Here is a 5,216-nt window from a genome sequence, read left to right as displayed (position 1 = left end):
TAGTTGTAGTTAAAACTGAAAATTTCTAACACTAGAAAAAGAGATTAAAAATGACTGTGTTGCATAAAAAGTGGTTCAGTACCTCAACTTAATATTTTCAGCTATTTGTACCTGTACATTTTCTTGGTCTAAGGATTTAAGGTGAATTTGAGTCATATTTATAAACTCAGTAACATGATATAATAATTTTAGCTACCATAGTTTGAATGGGTTCTCTGTGTTAGGCACTTTACTAAAGAATTTTTAAGAGTAGTACCTCATTTACTATTCCAAAAGTATTTTAACTTCTATTTCTATTCTTGGTAGTCAAGAAATGGACCTTGAATGTAAGAACACTTCGGAAGCACAGCTGCTAAGAAACCAAGGCTTTTGAAGTAAAATACAGATAGACTTTCATTTAAAAACACACAGAGTATGAGCCCTAAACACTCAGTGCCACTTGGACACTATGGATGACATCAGGAATATGAACTGGAAAACCAGTGCAGTCCACAACTCAAGAACAAAAGCCAGGAAGTGATCTCTCAGACATGGGTTTGCGAAAGCATGCCTGGTTCTCCTGGTTTTCTGACTGAAGGATTCTAATAAGCTATGATAAAATAGGCACTGGAAGATTTGAAAGCTTATGTGATTTTATAAAATCACATGACATAGAAGAAAAATGGAGAAAAATCCTGAAAAATATTATGTCTAATTTAAAATCCCAATTTCCTGCTTAGTCTCCCATACCACAAAATGAATAAATAGAAGCAAGGGTCATCCATGTCGGTACTGAATAATCAAAATGCTTAAGGAGGCATGCTTTAAAGCTCTTACCTTTGTATCTTAAAATATTTCACACCTCATCTGTTCAAGTGGATAAAGGCAATGAACATATCTTACAGCAGAAGGCTGGGATAATTTGTATTCTATCAGTGGTTTCCAAATTAAAGCCTTCTGGGAAGCTCAACTTCATGTCTTATTTACCTCAGCTTTGAAGGCTGCTCACAGAGACAGCTCTAACTTTTGCTAAGCATTTAAATTCTCTTAGGAAATCAATCTTCCTTCTTCTGTTACTTCTTTTTTTCCTTTTTTATTTTTTAAAAAAAGGTTGTTATGGTGATCACACTTTCTATGTGTCTCAAAAAACATAAAGCAAAATTACAGTTGTGAAAATAAAAGTGGTAGGACCCAAATATTTCCATGTGTTTACAATGTGTTGCCAGCTTTAGAATTTTTTTGTAAGAAACATAGCCATAATCTGGGTGTGGATATGCATACTTGAAATTCCAATGTTCAGGATCATGTGGCAGGAGGGATGGGTTGAGCTACACAGCAATATCAATGTATCAAAATAACAGTAATAATAATAGTACTTCCTAAATAAACACAATCCATACTGGCATTAATTCATCTTATTTTGTAAGTCTAACTACATGGCCAATTTACCTATCTCAAGGCAGTCTTGGACAGTTCAGAAAAAACCTTCAGTATTATAAAGCATGGCAGCAGGGACAGTCAACAAAATTTTCAAATGTAACTTTTAAAACTTAAAGGTTTAGATGTTTTATGGTGAGTGCAGAGTTACTACTGTAAGACTTTAAGACAATCCTGAAGCCATTTCTGACAATTCTGAATCCTCTCAGCCTCTGTGCCATAGTGCTTCCCCTCCTCCCCTGGGAACCAAGGACCTAACAGCTACACTTGAATGTACTCAGTTCCTGAACAATTACCCATATACGTATGATTTGGTTCGGTCCCCTGGGAAATGGGGTCAAAATGACCTCTTACCTCATCTGATCTGGCAACAGCTCTCCAGTCAATTATTGGTAATAGCCCTTTCGAATAAGCCAATCAGAATAGTCAAAGAACAACCCCCCTTGCTTCTGTGGCCCCTTTAAAAGTAGACTGTACCCGCTATTCGGGGTCCCTCGGCTTCCCGAATGCTGGGGGACCCTGTCATGACAGAATTAATAAAATCCTCATGCTTTTGCATCGCCTGTGTGTGTTGAGTTGGTCTCTGGGGCGACTCCTCCTCGGTGTTTGTACGCTAGAGTCCAACACTACTACTTTTATCATTTTATCTAAAAACTTTTCAAGGAAAAGTGGAATTTGACTAAAGTGTTAGCAAAAAAATTAAAATAGTTTAATACTCTATCTAGGAGAACTATTATCCATTTAGAATGTTCTTGTAAGTTAGTATAATTTCATCGTTTGGAAATAATTCAAACTAAGTTAAACCTGCTATCCATGAACTTAAAATGAAATATTTAATAAACATAGCAACATGTACCAATGGATATTCAAAAATAAAGCCCACGTGAGATAAATAGTTACATTTGCAGGTGCTAAATGTTCATTGGTTACTCGTGTTTGCTATGTTCGAAAAACAGCTCCTAACACAAGCTAATTCCATAAATACCTATCAAATGATCAATAAGATGGACTTGGTGAGTGAGTTTATTTCCTTTCACTCTACTTGCCTGTTTTCCCTGCTCATATTCAACTGTAAAGGACTTCCAGTAACTCCATTACACAGCTTTTCAGGATGATAGCATTTTGGCTTCCACAGTTTATACACTCCCATGTATTCAGAAGTACCAGAAACCCACGTTTCCATGTCATGGCATTGCTTCTCTAACATACTCAGCCAAAGTTACTGCTGAATAATTATTTTTTTGTTTCCTGGATTCATGAATATTTATATGCTCCTTAATCTTATAATTTGTAATAAATATATAGTTATCTAAAAACAGTATGATCAGTTTTTCAAAACCATGCTTGCTTGCTTTTTTATGATTTTTTTTCCAGATTTTCTTATAATGACTCCTTTTTATCTCAAAATTTAACAAAAAAAAATGTCAAAATGTACCCTGCTTGTCAAGGATGTTTATCATGCTTTCATGTCTTCTTACTATCTTGAAAATGAAAAAAACAAAACATCAACTTATCTACTGTGTGTAGGAAACACTCTGTCATCATGTCCCTTATGGACAAGTGTTGAACAATTGACAATTGATATTTGTGAGGATTCTGAGATAACATCAGATGAATGACTTTTAGATCTCTATATTTTTATTTTTTTTGCTTTGTTTGTGTTTTGGGAGACAGGGTTTCTATGTAGCTTATGGGGCGTGCTGTGGAACTAGCTCTTATAGACCATGCTGGCCTTGAACTCACGACGATCTGCCTGCCTCTGCCTCCTAAATGCTGGGATTAAAGGCATGTGCCACCACTGACTGGCCTTTGTTTTCAATTTTTAGGGAGAGTAATGATTCATCACTCAATTTTAAGTCAAACATGTTAATGCATGTCACCATTACTGCTAATGAGATTTTAACCAATCATCCCTGGATCTCAGAATGTATGCTCGAACTGTTCCTGTAAATGTGATCTAATCTGAATCAGAGGAAGAGCTGTTGAGAATTTTGACCACACATTAGAAGTACTCTTCCTGAAGATAAGTACAAATTTACAGACTTACCAAAGTATTAAAGACTTAGAAAAAAATTTTCTATTCCTAGTCAAATCAAGGAAGAATTCCTTAAGAAGTTATGCAACTAATGTATCAGTTTTTACAGCAGTTATAAATTAGAAACTTGTCACTAGATTTTATTGATGAATGTTAGAAAGCTAAAACAGGCAATACATATAACACAAACTACAAACTTCCTCACTCTATGTTTCTCTGTCTCTTTCTGTCAGTCAATCTGTAGGGTTGTCTCCTTTTAGCAACATCTCCTGAGAACAATTACCAAGAGAACTAGCTGAACTTTAGTAGAGAGACATCAACAGAGTTACTGCTATAAGGCTTTGCTGTTTTGTGTTACACTTCACAGAATCACTCTGCATGAAGATAATTGTGCACAGCATGAGACTAACCCTAACATGATTGCTCACCAAATTAATAAGTGTCTTTTAGAACCCCACTTTGAATTCTAAGTATACTGGGAAAAATGCAATTTTTATTTTTCATATGCAGTCTCTTAATTATGCTATTTAAATAGCAGAAATTAAGTCTGAAAATTAATCTTCCTCTTTGATTATAAAAACTACTTTTAATGTAACTTTTTATTTATTTAAAATAATAACTCATTAAAACAAAACTATTTCTTTTATCTTTGTACTAATATAGTGCTAGAAAGACAGTAGTGACAAGGCAGAACGTAGTGGGTATTTTATTCCATTTATCATGACATGTGAAAACTTTATCATGGTTAGTGTATGTTTTATTTTTATCTTATCCTCTAGGCCTATAGATGACTTGGGATTCCACTTCCTTAGAATATAAACATGAGTATAGAATCATCTTGGTTGACTTTTTGGTTCATTTGATGTACCTTCTGTCACGCCATGCATCTTGGTTTCTTGTGTTTCTATTTCTTCTCTGGAAGTAGTAGTATTTCTCTCTTACATGCTTACATTCAACTTCTACCAGAATTATTGGCAACTATACCCCACAATTGATTATGAAAGTTTTTATTTCATCTTCACCAGATGATAAGCTCCTTTCCAATTATTAGAATATTAATGTGTTCTGGTAAAAATAACAACAAACCTGTACTTACTTAGCCAAAATTTAGATATTCTACATAATTGACTTTGAAAATATAAATAAAAATGGATCACTAAACTAAACAGAAAATTCTCAACAAAAGAATCTCAAATGGACAAAAGATACTTAAGGAAATGTTTAACTTACATTGAGATTTTTGTCCTCTGCTACCCTTCTGACAGAATTAAATAAAACTGACCAACATGCCTCTCTTTCTATGTGAATCTGACTTTCTTAAAGAAAGAGTTCCATAAATGTCCTCAATCTATAATTTGAGCATATTTATTTAAATAAAAGTGTTTCAAACAACATATGTCACACAGATAATGTATCTTCAGTTAGATATCAGGTTCCAAAATGTTTTTGCTAGTTTTCATTTCTAGATGAAAACATGGCCTGAGGCCTTACTGATGTGAATTACAAAACAGATTTCTAGTAGTTACAAGGTTAAAATAATAAAGATAACTTGATCAAGAAGGTTTGATCCAGTCAAAATTTTTGTTTTTTTTTTCATTAGCATATACAAAATATAATTATAACCACTTGCTTGTATGCCTCCCACCATGGTGCACAATTAGCACTCTGGAACTATAAACTCACATAAAATCTTTTTTATTTTTATTTTTTTGTAAGTTGTTTCTGGCTATGGCATTTTTCACAATGACAGAAGATGGTTAACTTC

The 5,216-nt window shown here is 33.9% G+C and overlaps 1 protein-coding gene across 4 annotated transcripts in view; it reads right to left on the bottom strand.

Annotated features, from left to right (window-relative positions):
• The window catches only part of Epha6 (EPH receptor A6), a 918,005-nt gene that overhangs the window by 882,259 nt on the left and 30,530 nt on the right, over positions 1 to 5,216 (bottom strand). The window lies entirely within an intron of this gene.

The sequence above is a fragment of the Microtus ochrogaster genome, chromosome 2 (assembly GCF_000317375.1).
Source record: "Microtus ochrogaster isolate Prairie Vole_2 chromosome 2, MicOch1.0, whole genome shotgun sequence".
Lineage (NCBI taxonomy): Eukaryota > Metazoa > Chordata > Mammalia > Rodentia > Cricetidae > Microtus > Microtus ochrogaster.
Note: the sequence above shows the minus strand (reverse complement) of the source record. Positions and strands in the feature narration are given on the sequence as shown.